The following is a 16,798-nucleotide window of genomic DNA, read 5'->3' as shown; positions in this document are numbered from 1 at the left end:
CAGACGGAAAATTGATGGATAACAATCAAGATTAGCTCCTGAAGATATGGTGTGGTGTTTTCATTTATAGTGCAATCATCAATCCAGGCACTAATTTAGTTTGAAATTGTGGTAGTTTTCTGACTTAAACTTTTGCTCAAGTCCAAGCTCAAACCTATGTGCATATCGCCATGAACCAGTGCAACCAAGCAACACTTCAGAATGTAAGTTTCTTTCCCTTAAAGACTAATCCTCGGTATGTTTAAAGATGCAGTTTTACCAATACACTTGTAGCTGAAAATGGGTTTAACCACAAAATACGTGTTTTTCATCAGTGTGCTGAATCAACTCCCAGTGCCTGAGCCTAATTTTAAATAACTAAAGATGAATTTTATGAACCATACACTGATCCATTTATTAGTTTTATTGATGCACAGTAATTGATTTCTTTGTAAATTAAGCTTGAGAAAGATGCCCTCGAGAAGCTTAGTTTTAAGAACCTCTTTGAAGACTCACAAATAGTTCAATGAGTGGAAAATCACCATGGGGATTAATTTGACCTGGAGGTGTGGCCAATATTGTGCTAATTGCTGTCTTCATGTATATTGGGCCATAACTTCCTCAGAGTGGCAATCAGCACCAGAATGCCAATCCATACCCACTTTCCTGTGTCAAATTTTGAGTGTGCAAGTATTGCCGAATCTTCCTGACTCAGGCTGGATGAAATCGAAACAGCTCAATGAATCCCAGGGTCTGGTATTGCAGACCATTAGAATCACAATGAAGAAGGACATGCTCCTTTTTTACCGCACTAACAGGTATGTTCAAAGGTCCCACTGAAATTAACAGGCTAAGGAGAAGATGAGTGTCAAAGGTAAATGGATGGATTGGGGCGGTGGGGGGGGGGTGGGGAGTTGCGGGGGGGGAGTGGCTGGACGTGGGGAGGAGAGGGCTGCGGGTTGTGGGAAGGGATTCAACAGGGAGAGTTGCTGGCAGACGCAGAGAATGGTTGGGGTGTGGAATGGACTGCCTGCAGTGATAGTGGAGTCAGACACTTAAGCGGTTATTGGATAGGCACATGGAGCACACCAGGATGATAGGGAGTGGGATAGCTTGATCTTGGTTTCAGATAAAGCTCGGCACAACATCGTGGGCCGAAGGGCCTGTTCTGTGCTGTACTGTTCTATGTTCTAGGGTCAGGTCAGGGTGGAGGGGAGGCCACAATGCTGGGTCCAGTGGGTTTGAATTTAGGGATCATGCCGGGGTGGGGGTGGGAATCACATTGAGGTGTATGGGATCTAACTGGGTCAGGCCGGTGTTGGGGATGTCCAACCAACTTGGATTGGGGGCTCAAACGGAGGGTGGGCGTGACGACGTGGGAATCCCAGGCAGGTGGGTTTGGGGCAGGGAATATCATGGGGAGGCTGCTGAATTAGGCAGGGATGAGTCTCCTGAGTATTCAAGAGTATGGGGACAATCCCGTGCTAGGATCAATCTGGGGATTTAAAATAGTTAGGCTGAAGTTAGAAGTGGTTTTATTTCTTCTAACATTTTCAGATTAACTATTAGCGTAACACTGGTGGAACCATGCAAAGTTAACAATTTAACCCGTTTTGTCAGATGGTTCCCAGCGCAGCGCAATTGTCTAGGAGCAATTAGAATCTCTGGACAATGGTGGTGCAAATGCTTACAAGAGAACTTCCAAGAGGGATTCACCAGCACATCTTTGGTGTACCTCCCAAATCTGACACTGGAGAGCTGTAAGCTACAGGGAATGCTTTGTAAACCAACACAAAAGTTTCCAGTAACTTGATTTGTACAGAACATAGCTTGTGCTTGAAATTCCATGTCATTTGCATCAGCTTGGCCAATTTCAGGTGAACTTAGATGTGCAGACTAGTTGAAACTCTACCCCATAACCTTCAGTGTCACGCGTAATTTAGTCTACTTTACTAGGTGTTTAAAGAATGAATGAACGTATATATGGAATTTACTTTTGTGGCAATTGCTTACATCTTAATGCTGCATTTTATTAAATCATTGCATCTGGTGAGAACAAAATGCTATTTCCACTCAGTGTAGAAAAATATGTCAATGTGTTGTTAAAATATCCTAGTTTACAATTTTCAGTTCTTCTGAAAGGTATAGTACAAAATTTGATCATCCCTTGTTGTGGTTGAATGGGATATTTTAATTCAGTTGTGTGAGCTGGCTTTTAAGTCAGTCTGTACTGATAATGATGTAAAAATCTTGCCTCTAAACAGGTATCCAAAATGATACGAATGATCACAATCAAACTCCCCATGGATGTTCATTCACAAAGTAAAACTGCTGTTATATTTGATGAAGTGGAATTAGTTGAGCAATCTTGCTCAGAAAAAACTTAAGAATGTACACTATGGAAAAGAATTCATGCCAGCATACAGTGTTCTGTACTGCCCTTTTGGGGTGGTCACTGGTAGGGATTTAGATTTCAGGTTCACTGATGAAACTGGCTAAATGACAAATTCTGTTCCTGACCCTTGGGTAATGCTGTCAAGTTTGGGATCTTATGACCCAGAATAATTTAAAATAAAGATGTTTATGTGGCTTAATAGCATCATGGAGGGGAAAGGACGGATTTGAGATGATTGGTAGTTAAGATGCTAATGAGCCAGCTTTCATGTTGTTTCTGTGTACATCGAACATAATAATCACTTTGTCTGCTTGTCTCTGAAATCGATGACATTGCATATCAGAGGTGGGGGTTGGGGGGTGAATTGGTCTTCAGCAGGAATAGAAAATGGGCTGTAGCAAACACATTTAATAGCACACCCGATTTCCTTTTCCATTTTGAGTGAAAAATGGGTCGTCAATTCTCTATTGCATTCCATTTTGTACAATTGCCATGTACAACTTTTACCTCAATCACATTGGAAGGTCTTTGATGTCTTTGCAACCGTAAACTGTTAGGAATAAGGCAATTAACGCTACCTAAAAAGAATCCAGCAGTTGTAATCAGAAAACTGCTCAGTCAGCAAGGTCCCAGAAAAGACAAGTTCAAAAAGTCAGACGAGAAAGGTGTTAATCTGTTTTGTATCAAACAAGATACGCCACTATAGTGGGGTTGTGGAGTATGCTCATTATTTTAAAGATTTGCATGGAAATATGTGTTGTCGATGCATAAAATGAATCTGAAAATAATAACGTTTTTTATGTTTACCTAGCTGTGAACCAACTGACCAATTCAAACTATGCCTTGCTCCATGTGGAATTAGCTCCGCCCTTCTTTGAAAAGATTGAAAATAACTGTGTGCAAAAAACATGAGGATTCAATTTGGATAACAAAGCATAGTATTGTTAAATCCCTATTATTGAAGTAGATGTAGAACAATCTAAGGAAAATCCCATAGAAATCAGATCCTCGGGCTAATTTATGGAAAAACTGAGACTTCTGAACTTGATGTAGTGTATTGAAAATTGCATTGTGCATTTTGTTCACTTCAGACTACCAAAACCATGTACCCTATCCATGTACCTACAGAGGGAGTCTAAGAGGAAAATAAAGAAATTAATGTTTTAATAGCGTGTGCAGTTTTGATTCTGAATGCTTCTTACCAAATCTTATTGTCTCTTCTCAAGAATTCACAATGGTGGCAGACGGTGAAAATACGAAATATTGCTTTCAAGTATGTAACTTTCAGAAGGTCTTTCTTTTGTTTACTTTCTGCAGACAGCATTTTGAGTTGGAGATCTAAGGAACACATTGAGGTTGTGGTTGGACACACACAGGGGATACTCCAGCTCAAGATTAGCACCAAGAAGGCCTGCACTATATACATAGACACTGATCTCACAAAAATAACCCTTCAATCAAAATGAAACCCCAGATCATTACAGAGAAGGTATTTTGTTTGGAAGGAATGTGATCCCGCATCCTCAACTAAGCAACATCACTACATTGCTGAACAAGATGGTATTGTCTATGCCTAATCTGTTGTATATTGGAGAAAATGCAGAAGGTTAAAACTAATAGAGCTTTGTTTACAGGGTGGTGCTCACTATATGGCTGCTTCTTTACTCTGGCAGTTTCCTGCATTAGCAAACTGTGCAGCTACTTCTGGTGAATACATGAATATATTAATACTGGTGCTTAGTGCAGCTACCAAGAATCAATACTAATACATGACACAATGTATTATGTTTTGACATACACTCACATTGGCAAAATGTGACTGTGATGTCTCAAAGGCATAATGCCAGGATTTGCAGTCACAGGTGACCAAATGGAAAAGGACTTTCATCTCCACTATGAAGAGGGAGAATTACAAGATGTTTTTGAGACACACTTCAGCTGGATTATCTGACCTCGCTCGTGGCTGAGATTCTCCGGTCCTGCTGCAGTGAATGGAGATTTGGTGGAGTGCCAAATTCTCCATTCTCGCTGACAGTAGTGGTGGAGCGAATGTGATCGGAGAATCCCAGCCACATATGTCTGTGCAAGATGAAAACAAGCACCACTCACCAAAAAAATGCTCGAGCAAACTATTTCACGCCCCATGAAAATTACAATATGCAAAAAAATTGTCTTGCACTAAGCAAGAACCAAATGTGACAATTGACCAATATTGCATATGATTGGCAATGAGCAACCAAATGTAACTTGAGTGATTGTAAGGGGATTTTCTTGGGGTATCCCTCTGGGGGGTCTTGTATTCAGCTGATCTCAGCTAATACATAGACAATATACAGTTAAAGACATTCTTTATTTGACCAACACATATTGGGAGAGAGATAGTCAGAGGATTTCAATTTTTCTCTGACGTTACATCACATGACCATAACAGATATACACTTCTGAAGATTTGATCCTCTCGCCCAACCTGTCATCCAAGCTGGACAGTCCAATTACATTAATACACTTTATCTACTTTGGCCAATAGCATTCTACCTTCCAAAAAAATTAGGAATTCATTGGTCAACTGAACCCAGAGATTTTTCCCCATTGCCCAGTAACCTTACCTAGGCAATTCCGGTAGGTTCAAGGGTCGCTCCTAACATCAGCAGTCCTGGGAATGAGAAGGGAGTCATCTCTCTGGTATGTTTTCTGCCCCTTTATCAGTGGAGGCTGAATATGTCTATTCATTGCAGCTAGAAGCTGAATCCTTCTATTCAATTTCAAAAATCTTGGTAGCATGTAGCTACCTGGCCTGCCCCTGATAATAGGGTATATGCTCTTTGATTCATTGTTCCAAAAGAATGCGGTCTGTCTAATTCAGCTTATTTCCCATTATGCTGGAGGGGTAAATTGCTTGTTGGCCAAAGCTCACAAGAAATTACAAAAATATGGGTTTAAATCTATAACACTTGTTCAAAAATATATATGTGCTTATACAGACAATACCTTTGTATAATATATAAGTGAGGCACATTGTGATACCTTCGATATAAATAAGGCACACTGTGGTCCCTATTTTAAACTAATTTACTTTGTTTTAATAGTCTTCAGAAAGCAGGGGTGTCTGTATCCCCTGCTACAGGGATATTGAACTTGTTAAACAAGAAAACACAAATAATCAAAAGTTACGTCTCTCTGATCAACTATGCTGAAAAACATTCAAGAATGGCAGAATTTTGTCAGAGCTGCTGGAGTAGCAAGATCACTAGTGTTTTCAGAATCCAGACTTACTGAAGTCAAGGTTGTCACCAATTACTATTGTTCAATTCATCGTTCACATGCCAGGAAACAACCCACAAAATAAGCGCTGAAGTTTCTTCTCTGTCTGCTTTCTGACATGAAGTAGTGTTTGGTGTTATTGATGCACAATGAGAGGACAGATTAGGGTCTACGTGCAGCTGGAAATGTAACACACCCCACATGTAACAAGTTGCCGAAACCAATGAAGCAGATTGCATAGAATTTGAGAATGTTGTTGGTGTATGTGGGATTCGTGCATGTGACTGCAACCATGTGGAAACTGTTACCAATTATACGCTCTTGTTCTATTGATGGACAGCATGAGCGCCAGGGGTTAATTCCAATGGTGGGACATATCATTATGTTTCATTTGATAGCTACTGTCTGCCTCAAGCTGGACAGCCTCCAGCCAGCTAAGTGCTGTCCCGTCACTGCCTGTTTGTTTCAATGGATGCTTGGAACGTAAGAGAGTCAGCCCAGGTGACTTGCTAATCTGTGCACCAGGCAAGACAAACTCATCAAAGAAGACACCAGTCTTCCGCATCGCAAGCTGGAACATGAAGCCCATGCATCTTGACAGTGGTAAAACCCCAGGAAACAATAGCATTCCACTGGAAATCAATACGAATGTAAAACCAGTCATGCTGCAGCAAGTGCAGAAACTTTGGTGTCTCTGCTAGAAGGAAAGATTTGTGCCTCAAGACAAATCTGATGCGAAAATATAGTCACCTTGTATCAAAACAAAGGGGATCACAATGTCTGTAGCAATTGCTGAGGTACGTCCTGGTTTTGTGCTGTGGGAATGGTTTTTGCTCGCGTTGCTCTGGCCAGATTGCCACCCTAGCATCAAGCACCTGAGTTTCAATGCAACTCCAGAGCTGGCAGATCCATAGTTGGTATGATTTTCTCACTGTGGCTGTTAAGTGCCAGGAACAGTGCAGACTACTCAGCAATGCCTGCATAGACTTTGCCAAGCTCCCTGACATTATCAGCAGTGATGGACTCTTTAAACTGCTGCGAGAAATAGACTCTGCCTGGAATCCTGGGCATCACTTTCTTCTTTCTGTGCGAACTTGCAGAATGACCAGAGGCTTTCAGGACCAGCTGCAGGGTAAAGCAGGGCTACATCCTGGTGCTGACTCTCTTTCGCATATTTTTGCTACCGTACGCTTTCGGCGACTCAAATGAGGGTGTCCACCTGTGTGCCAAAGCTGACTTCAAGCTATTCAGCCTGGTAAGGCTGCACCCCAGGACCAAAGTGCTCAATACCCGAGAACATGAGCTGCAGTTTGCTGATGAGGCTGTGCTGGCATCCCATACTGAAGTTCACTTAGAACTGTTTGTAGATTGGTTCATAGAATCATAGAATCTCTATAGTGCAGAAGGAGGCCATTCTGCCCATCGAGTCTGCACTGACCACAATCCCCCACAGGCCTATTCCCGTAAACCCACATATTTACCTTGCTAATACCCTGACACTAGGGTCAATTTAGCATGGCCAATTAACTTCACCTGCACATCTTTGGGCTGTAGGAGGAAACCGGAGTACCCGGAGGAAACCCACGCAGACACGGGGAGAACATACAAACTCTGCACAGACAGTGACCCAAGCCGGGAATCGAACCCAGGTCCCTGGCGCTGTGAGGCACCATTGCTAACCACTGTGCCACTGTGTCGCCCCAGGTTCTCCTGGACCTCCAAGGAATTTGGACTGACAATCGTTGTCAAGAAAACCGAAGTTATGGGACAGGAATTAGAGAGTCCACCTTCCATATCACATCAGAAACCTCACTCCGGAGGTCATCAACTACTTTTGCCTCCATCCTAAAATTTCAGACCATGATTATGGGCCAGATTCTCTGACCTCACCCGCAGCTGAGCGCCAAATTCTCCATTCTCACTGGCAGCGGCAGCAGGATGTGAACAGCTGGAGAATTCCAGGCTTAGTTTAAGAACTTTCGTATTACAAAAATATCAATTCAAAGGAAGAGTAGGCCACTCGGCCTCTTGAGCCTGCTGCTCCATTCAATAAGATCATGGTTAATTTAACTGTTACCTCTCTTGTACTCCTAATAACCTTTCATCTCCAATTTATCAAGAGTCTATCTACCACGACCTCCTAACTATAGTAAGGAATTAGAATGATGGTCTGTCGAAGGGCGTCACAGGGATTGGAGTGCCCCATCAGCCTGGGGAACACCATTTTAATTTAATTTGATAAGTTTTGTTTGAAAGTTTTGTTTTGTTACTGCACTTTTCAATGAGGGGGCATTCAATTAGTTCATTAGTTTATTTATTAATAAAGACAAAATACTGTGGATGTTGGAATCTGAAACAAAAACAGAAAATGCTGGAAAACCTCAGCAAGTCTGATAGCATCTGTGGTGAGAGACATTGGCTCTATTCTATCTCCAAGAAATGCTGTAAGACCTGCTGAGGTTTTTCAGCATTTTCTGCTTTTGTTATTTATGAATCAGTTTATTGGATCACAGTTTTAAAAAGAGCATATAAAGGGGCTTTCCTTCCTGCCATTTTATCACCTCCACAGATTCTCCACAATTCCATAAACATCCAATCCATTGTTCCAGTTCAATGACCTTTCACCAAACCTGGAGAGTGGAAGGCAGAGCTGGTTAAACGACAAAACATATAATGGGTGGCATGGCGGCACACCGATTAGCACTGCTGCCTCACAGCACCAGGGACCCAGGTTCAATTCTTGGCATGGGTCGCTGCCTGTGCGAAGTCTGCACATTCTCCTCATGTCAGCATGGGTTTCCTCCGGGTGTTCCGGTTTCCTCCTGCAGCCCAAAAGATGTGCTGGTTAGGTACATTGGCCATGCTAAATTCTCCCTCAGTGTACCCAAACAGGCGTTGGAGTGCGGCGACTAGGGGATTTTCACTGTAACTTCAGTACAGTGTTAATATAAGCATACTTGTGACACGAATAAATAAACTTTAATTATGGAACAAAGCATACATGGACGAAGTGGTTATGATCTGAAATTGTTTTCAGAGATGTGTCCGGAAGGTTGTATATTTTTTTGGACAGGAGTGGTTCGTTCAACTACTGTCTACTACTATCGTTGTTTCTTGTCCAATTTCCATCTTTTTTTTCCCTGAACGTTTCTTCCGTAGATCCTGCCTTACCTGCTGACTATTGCCAGCATTTCCTTGTTCTACTTTGTATTCAGATGGAGAGTGGGGGTAAGAGAATAATTACCTAATTTGCATAATAATGGTGCCATTATCTGTGGACTCTTCCCAAGCAGAGAGCTGAAGAAGCCACACATGAATAGATAAAGCTTCTCCGTGAGTGGTTTGTTATGAAAGCTCTGTTTTTCTGCCCATAAGACATTAACCAGCTTATATCATAGCTACATTCCCAAAACAACTGTTAAAATTCTTGAATCACACACCTCTTACTTGAATGTGTACTGTTTATTTAATTACTGCATTTCACAGTAGCTATTTTTTCTGGCCAACGCGATTAATAATTTTGTTAACGTATTATTCAGCCACATATTTTCTTCATAACATGAAATTATTCACTCAATTAGCATATTGCTCATTAGAGTTTGACATGTTATTTTGTGATTATATAACATTAGTGTGGGAGGAAATTATTTATTTTCTAATTTTGGCATTTCTCAATTCACTAGCATTCAACAGGAAGTGTTGAACGGTTGTGTGCAGATATGTTTTTCCACCTAGTTGAAAGTGTTTGAAAATCTATGGTTGCCATATCTCTATGTTTAACATGAATCTTATGTTATTCAAGGGGAGGCAGTGGTGTAATGGTACTGTCACTGGACTAGTAATCCAGCAACTAATGCTCTGGGGACCCAGGTTCAAATCACACCACAGCACTTGGTGAAATTTGAGTTCATAAAAATCAGATGACCATAAAACCATTGTTAATTGTCATAAAAGCCCATCTCATAGTGTCATACACAGCAGAAAAGGCCCTTTGGCCCATTGAGTTTTCACTGACAATATCTGTCCCATATCATTGAATATTATGATATTTCAAGTGCTCATCTAAATATTCTTTAAAGGTTTCTGGTCTCGACTACATTCCCACAACCCTCGAGTGAAAACTTTTTTTTCTCAAATCCCCTCTGAATCTCCTACTCACTCTAAAACTATGCCCCCTCGTGATTGACTCCTCAACGAAGGGGAACACCTGCTCTCTGCTCACCCTGCCCAGACTCAACATAATCTTATACACTTCAATCATGTCCCCCCTTAGCTGTAAAGAAAACAATCCAAGTCTATCTAGTCTCTCCTTAGAGCTCAAAGGCTCCATCCCAGGCAACATCTGACTGAATCTCCTCTGTGCCCCCTCTAAGTGCTATCACATTCTTCCTATAATAAGGTGGCCAGAACTGCACACAGTACTCCAGCTGTGGCCTGACCAATGATCTGTATAACTCCAACATAACCTCCTTGCTCTTATACTCTATAGCACAACCGATGAAGGCAAGTGTCTCATATGTCTTCTTCACTATCCTATTCATGTGCTTTGCTGACTTCAGGGATCTGTGAATAATTACACCAATATCCCTCTGTTCCTCTGAGCTTCCCAGTGTCCTGCCATTCATTAAATACTCCCTCGTCTGGTTCACTGATGTCCTTTAGGGAAGGAAATCTGCATCATACAGGGACTCCAGATGCACAGCATTGTGGTTGACTCTTAAATGTTCTCTGAAATGGCCAAACGAGTACAGGAATGAGATAGAGAATCTGGTGAGCTGGTGCAGTGACAATAATCTCTCCCTCAATGTCAACAAAACAAAAGAGATTGTCATCGACTTCAGAAAGCGTAAAGGAGAACATGCCACTGTCTACATCAACGGGGACAAAGTAGAAAGAGTCGAAAGCTTCAAGTTTTTAGGTGTCCAGATCACCAACAACCTGTCCTGGTCCCCCCCTTGCCGACACTATAGTTAAGAAAGCCCACCAATGCCTCTATTCTCTCAGAAGACTAAGGAAATTTGGCATGTCAGCTACAACTCTCACCAACTTTTACAGATGCACCATAAAAAGCATTCTTTCTGGTTGTATCACAGCTTGGTATGGCTCCTGCTCTGCCCAAGACTGCAAGAAACTACAAAAGGTTGTGAATGTAGCCTAATCCATCACACAAACCAGCCTCCCATCCATTGACTCTGTCTACACTTCCCGCTGCCTCGGCAAAGCAGCCAGCATAATTAAGGATCCCACGCACCCCGGACATTCTCTCTTCCAACTTCTTCCGTCGGGAAAAAGATACAAAAGTCTGAGGTCACGTACCAACTGATTCAAGAACAGCTTCTTCCCTGCTGCCGTCAGACTTTTGAATGGACCGACCTTGCATTAAGTTGATCTTTCTCTACACCTTAGCTATGACTGTAACACTACATTCTGCACTCTCTTGTTTCCTTCTCTATGATCAGTGTGCTCTGTCTGTATAGCGCACAAGAAACAATACTTTTCACCTAATGCTAATACATGTGACAATAATAAATCAAATCAAAGAAATGGCTAGAAAATTCCAGCCTCAGAGTCAGGACATCAGGTGAGGGGGGGGGCTTTAGGTTTATTTTTCATTCATTCCTTCACCGGACAACTTTTCTAATGCAAGGGGATCTTATGGAGATGTGTAAAAGTCTTTGAAGTAGAGCCTGGTAGATTTCCCTGACATTGCACTTGTTCCTTTTAGCCAGGGCTCAGGGGAGAATGCCCTTTCTCCTTCTTCGAAGTGGCCCAATTGAATGGAAAAGAACATTGGGTAAAATATAAAATGAGCTGCCGAAGCCCACTTTGTATTTGACCTGCCCAAGGTGAACTTTGGTACCATTATTTGTATTTTGTCGTGGGAATTGAGTGCAAGAAAAGGCTGCAGTGCTTTTCACCCTTTGGTATTGGGGCCATTTGTTTCTTCCTACACTGCTGTCAAAAGGAAGCCAGCATTTCAATGTAAATATAGTAAATTATAATCTGTAATAGTTTTCAGCATAATGAATAATTCAGTCAGGCACTTTGTCTCTCTTTAGCTGTCGTATGGCATGCAACCGCTGGAATTACCAGGTCACTGTAGTTGCAGTACATATAATTTTTAATGAATTTCTAAGTATGAAATTTAATAAAACATGCCTGAAGAAGCTGTAATGTTAATGATTTTCGGTGTCTCCATCAGTGGGTTGTTTTTTTTTTATTTTACTGGGTAGGCAAAGCTGGATTTGTTCCAAAATAAAAAGAGGATATAAAAGTCCAAAGATGTGTGGATTAAGTTGATTGGCCATGCTAAAATTGCCCCTTAGTGTCCTGAGATGCGCAGGTTGGAGGGATTAGTGGGTAAATATGTAGGGATATGGGGATAGGGCCTGGGTGGATTGTGGTCGGTGCAGACCCGATGGGCCGAATGGCTTCTTTCTGCACTGTAGGGTTTCTATGATTTCTATGAGGAGGTTACTTGAGTGCCTCTCCACTCTTCCTCCTTCCCATTTATCCAATTCGGGTGGTATGGTGGCACAGTGGTTAGCACTGCTGCCCCACAGAGCCAGGGACCCAGATTCGATTCTCAGCTTGGGTCACTGTCTCTGTGGAATCTGCACGTGTCTGCGTGGGTTTCCTCCGGGTGCTCCGGTTTCCTCCCACAGTCTGAAAGACGTGCTGGTTAGGTGCATTGGCCATACTAAATTCTCCCTCAGTGTACCTGAACAGGTGCTGGAGTGTGGTGACCTGGGGATTTTCACAGTAACTTCGTTGCAGTGTTAATGTAAGTCTACTTGTGATACGAATAAATAAACTTTAAACTTTATGTTCCTGAGCAGTACTGCACCCAGACCTGCTTGAGGCAAGTCAGCATCTCTCTTTAGCAGCAAAAGCATGGTAAATGACCTGATCTGTTCAAATCACTTACTGAGAAAAATAACTCACTGGGGAATATAATGTCTCAGATTGTAAGGGGCCTCATCAGCCTTGATGTATGTTTGATGCCATCCTATGTGCAACATTTAATATCATTTTGATACTTTCATTTCTCTTTCTGTGCCAAGCACATTTTGAGACATTATTGATTTTAAAATGTAGACAGTGTTCTTGCATGATGCTGTTATTGAAGCAACTCAACCATAAACTGGTGATTATAGCACAACTGAAACATTCTGTATGTTAAAAGTCTCTGCCTACCAATAATTGGTTTTAGTTGATTTGCTGCTTTAGCTGGCCTTCTATATTAGGGTTATATTCACCGTACAGTAATTCCAATATGCACAAGGTGAAAATAACAGAATCACAGAATTGTTACAGCACAGAAAGAGGTCATTTGGTCCATCATGTCTGCACTGCTCTCCATATGAACATTATGACTTTAGTGTCATTCCCCTGCCTTTCCCCAGTGCCCTTGCACGTTGTTTTAATTCTAATACCCTCTTGAATGCCTTGATTGAACCTGCCTCCATCACAATTCCAGGCAGTGCATTTCAGACCCGAACCACTCATTCTGTGTGGAAAAATTATTTTTTGCATCACATTTGCTTCTTTTGCAAATCACTTTAATTCTGTCCCCTCTTGTTCTTGATCCTTTTACGAATGGGAACAGTTTCTTCCTGTCTACTCTGTCCATTCCCCACGTGATTTCAAACATCTCTATCAAATCGTCCCTTAGCCTCTCCTCAAAGGAGAATAGTTCCAATCTTGTCAATCTATCCTCATAATTGAATTCAATAAAAATCTGCAATTGGATGACCATGGAACCATTGTCAATTGTCATAAAGACCTATTTCGTTCGCTAATGTCCTTTCGTGTTCATCATACCTGGTCTGGCCTACATGTGATTCCAGATCCACAGCAATGTGGTTGACTCTTTTTTTAAAAAAGCCCTCTGAAATGGTCTAACAAGCCAGTCACTTCAAAGGCAATTAGGGATAGGCAATAAATGCTGGCTTAGCCAGCGATGCCCACATCCCATGAATGAAATTCATTCTTGTAAACCTCTTCTCACTCTCTCCAATGCGTTCACAACTTTCCTATAGTATAGTCCAGGACTGTACACAATGTTCCAGCTGAGGTTGAACTAATGTCTTGTATAGGTTCAACATAATCTCCTTGCTCTTGTGCTCTATATCCCGATTAATAAAGCTTTATTAACTGCTCCCACCACCTGTTCTGCCATATTCAATGATCTGTAGACATATACTCCCAGGTCCCATTGTTCCTGCACCCCTTTAAGAATTTTGTCCCTTGTTTTATATTGTCTTTTCGTGTCAAAATGCTTCACCACACACTTCTACGCATTGAACTACATCTGCCCACTCCACCAACTTGTTGATGTCGTTTTGAAATTTCACACGATCCTCTCTACAGTTGGCAATAGAGAAAAATCAAAGAAATATTGATAGATTTTTCAGCTTTCATGTAACAGCTGAGAAATGGATCAAATAAGATGAAAAATGGGTGCTTATTCTTCTTCCCATGATCTGTACTTGAACTTCCCCTGTGCTTTTCTATGCTTGTGGCGACGTCTGAAAAGGGTGCAGCAATGGAAATGGCATTTGAGCCGTTTTAATGTAGTTGTATTCACAGTTTTCCTTGTATAGCTCTGGGTGCCATCAAGGGCAGCATGTCCCCTACAAATCTGCTGTTAGTGCTTTTAAACTGCCTTTTAGACAATCAGCTTTGCCAGTGACAGGTGGATATTAGTGTTCGAGAACTTTATTTTTAGAACTTTGAAAAGAAAGTGTTTTTGGTGCTGCAGAGTTTGTTGCTGAATGCTGCCAGCATTGTGCAGTTAATGTTGTCTTCAATACTGTGCGAATCTCCCTTTTGAAATATGGCTAAGTTGAAGGCAAGTAAGGGAACCTAACATGATTCAGGAATTAAACAATTTCTTCTGGTTTTCTCCTGAACTAAGAATTCCCTTAGCCTGGGAACGTAACTGTGATTGAAAGAGATTCCTCACAGTCAAACGAGAGCTTTCCTCTTATTTCCATGAAGTTTAAAGTTTATTTATTAGTGTCACAAGTAGGCTTATGTTAACAGGACAATGAAGTTACTGTGAAAATCCCCTAGTCACCACACTGTCACTACACTGTGAGAAAATTTAGCACGGCCAATGCGCCGAGCCAGCACATTTGTGACAGTCACAATTCTCCTACGTTTTTACACCTCCATTCAGTGGGCCTGATTTTACCATTGGTTGCGCCCGTTTTCAGGCACAAAAACTTGGTAAAGTCGAATGTGAGGCGAATAGCATGATCCGCGCCTGTGTCTGCGCCGATTCCCCCTTTACCAAGGCCCGAAAATGGACGTGATTGGGACTGCACCCGAAACGGATACGACGTCAATATCAATGCATTTGCATGCATTTAAATTGACTTAATGGGTTGGACGCCCAAACTTACCGGCATTTCCCCCTTTACCACCGCGTTCGTCCATCCAGATTCGGCGCAAAACAGACATGCTCAGCAAAGGTCTGTTTTGGGCACTCCAGCTTCTGAAGAGGTAAGTTCAGAGCTTCCAGCGGCTCTCTGACTCAGATCAGTGCGGGGGGAGGGGAGCAGATCAGATCATTCTCTGGTGGGGCGGGAGGGGCGGGGGGGGAGGATGAGGGAAACCAGATCATTCTCTGACCGGGGATGAAGGAGAAGGTTGTCAGATGTATCTCTGGTGCAGGGGTGGGGAGAAGGGAGGCCCGATCGTTCTCTGATGCGGGGGGGAGGGAGGAGGAGGGCCAGATGGATCTCTGGCAGGTGGGGGGAGGGGACGCGGGAGTAGGGGTAGGGGGGGTCCACTGCCACTCTGCGGGTGATTGGTGGGGGGGAAGTGGGGGAAGGGGTCGTGATTGGTCTGGGTAGCGTGGGGGATGGGTGGATAAGGAGGACAGTTATGTTGTGGGGGTGGGACGATATCTGTGGGGGCCATCGCTCCTGGGCCGCCTTTTGCGATGTGGCAGATGATCATTTTGAAAATTTTTTTTTGCTGCGCATGTGCAGTTGAAGGCTCCAATCGGAGTAGCAGTGTTTTGGGTGCAATAAGCCCTGCCCACAGTGCGATTCAGACTCGTGATTCTTTTTTCAGGCTGAGTGCGTATGGGGGCACCTGAGAACAGGGTTTACAAGTCAGATCTGAATCACGCCCAGATTCAGCACTTCAAATCAAAATGGTAAAATCGGGCCCAGAGTGAGCAGATTTTGTTTTTGGAGACGCTACCTTCTGAGGACCTGGCTGATGACACCTGTGTGGAGGGATACAACATGGGGTGGCACAGTGGCACAGTGGTTAGCACTGCTGTCTCACAGCACCAGGGACCCGGTGATTATCTGTGTGAAGTTTGCACATTCTCTCTGTGTCTGCGTGGGTTTCCTCCGGGTGCTCCGGTTTCCACCCATAGTCAAAAATGTGCAGGTTAGGTTTATTGGCCATGCTCAATGCCCCTAGTGTCCCAAGATCCCCCAAGGTTAGGGGGATCAGTGGGGTGACTGTGGGGGGTTGCGGAGATAGGTCCTGGGTAAGATATTCTGTCGGAGAGTCAGTGCAGGCTCGATGGGCTGAATGGCTTCCTTCTGGACTGTAGGGACTCTTTGATTCTAAGAGCCACATACCCACAAGAGTGAATAATCAAGGGTGATTATAGAGTAAGTCACTGAGTTGCTGAGGATGTGATTCAGGTGCCTTCTTCGCTGTGCACTGCATAACACCACACTGCAGAGTGGAAAGGAAATTCCGTGGAAAGGCAGATGACAAATCATTCCCACAGTCAACAATCCAAAAACTAAAGTTAAACCCTTTCCTCATCTTCCAACCAGGTCATATTATTCACTTGAACGCCACTGTTCATGAGACAGAAGAAATATCTGTTCAAATAAAGTGCTCCATTCATCCAAATAAACATGCATATCATGTAATTAACATATAACTCTGCTAATTAACATTGTTCTGTGCACCCAGTGAATCGCCTCGTGCAACTGTTAACTCTCCTCACCTGCTTCCTATTACTTCTATGTGGTGCAGCCTCTGTGAATTCAGCAGAGCGAGAGGCAGACAGTTCACTCCTTACTCTAGTACATGAGATAGTCATGAGTCTCAAAGAGCCCTGCCTGAGACTGTCCCACCTGCACGGGGATAGAGTTAGTTATAAGGGCAGCATGTGCAGCT

This window comes from Mustelus asterias, chromosome 4, assembly GCF_964213995.1.
Source record: "Mustelus asterias chromosome 4, sMusAst1.hap1.1, whole genome shotgun sequence".
Classification (NCBI taxonomy): Eukaryota; Metazoa; Chordata; class Chondrichthyes; order Carcharhiniformes; family Triakidae; genus Mustelus; species Mustelus asterias.
Note: the sequence above shows the minus strand (reverse complement) of the source record.